The sequence below is a fragment of the Merops nubicus genome, unplaced genomic scaffold (assembly GCF_000691845.1).
Source record: "Merops nubicus isolate BGI_N331 unplaced genomic scaffold, ASM69184v1 scaffold47802, whole genome shotgun sequence".
NCBI classification, from domain to species: Eukaryota; Metazoa; Chordata; class Aves; order Coraciiformes; family Meropidae; genus Merops; species Merops nubicus.
The window spans coordinates 10,800-12,142 of NW_008592637.1; positions in this window are offsets into that span (position 1 = coordinate 10,800).

Here is a 1,343-nt window from a genome sequence, read left to right on the forward strand (position 1 = left end):
AAAAAACAAAAAAAAAAAAACAATATAATCTTCAAAACAGGGAATCAGTCCCAGAAGTTCCAGAGATGAAGGCCCAGATAGCAAGAATGACTGTATGGTCGCCTGTTGGAGTACCTGAAGACTCATGAGAATATGTCAGAAAAAGTGAAAAATATAATAAGCTAACATTTTGTAATATTTTAAATAATTCTGCTAGAACTATCTACACTGGTTTGGAAGAAATAATTTGGAAGAAATTTTGTATTTATAAGCACAGTGGTCAAACCACTTGTGGAAGGTTTATCACAGGACATAGAGAGATGCTGACTGAGTTCTAAAATTTGTCCTCTTGTGACAAATGACTGAGGCAAAGAGAACTTCAGTAATTTTCTGGACAGCAGGGAAGCATACATCCAGGAGATATCTTCTGGTGCAAAAATACTTCATAAGCCCTACCTACATTGGAGTTACTACAAAATTTTCCACACAATACAGGGGCTTTTGTGGCCCTAATGAACTCAAACACAGACATAGCACACCTATAGATTGGCAAAGTGGAGCAGAACACGCAGTTCATGCTAATCATAGAGAGTAGTCAGTGGCTAGCTGTGGGTCCAACCAACATGGGTTAATGATGTGCAAGTCTCGTTTAACCAACCTGATCTTCTTCTGTGATCAGGTGACCTATCCGGTGGATGAGGGAAAGTGGTGGATGTTGCCTATGTGGACCCAGAAAGGCCTTTGACACCGTTTCCCACAGCATTCTGCTGGAGAAGCTGGCAGCTCATGGCCTACACATGTGGACTCTTGGCTGGATTAAAAATTGGCTGCATGGCCAAACCCAGAGAGTTGTGGTGAACGGAGTTAAATCTCATTGGTGACCAGCTATGTGTGGTGTCCCTCAGGGCTTGGTTTTGGGACCAGTCTTGTTTAATATCTTTATCAATGACCTTGACGAGTGGATCAAATGCACCCTCTGTGAATTTGCAGAAGACATGAAATTAAGTGGGAGTGTTGATCTGCTTGAGGATAGGAAGACTCTGCAGAGGGATCTGGACAGGCTGGAGCAATGGGCTGGGGTCAGTTGTATGAGGTTTAACAAGGCCAAGTGCAGGGTCCTGCACTTGGGTCACAACAATCCCAGGCAATGCTCCAGACTTGGGGAGGAGTGGCTGGAAAGCTGCCTGGTGGAAAAGGACCAGGGGAGGTTGGTTGGTAACCGACTGAACATGAGCTAGCAGTGTGCCCAGGTGGCCAAGAAGGCCAACGGCAGCCTGGCCTGTATCAGAAATGGTGTGACCAGCAGGAGTAAGGAGGTGACTGTGCCCTTGCACTTGGCACCTTGAGCACTGTGTTCAGTTTTG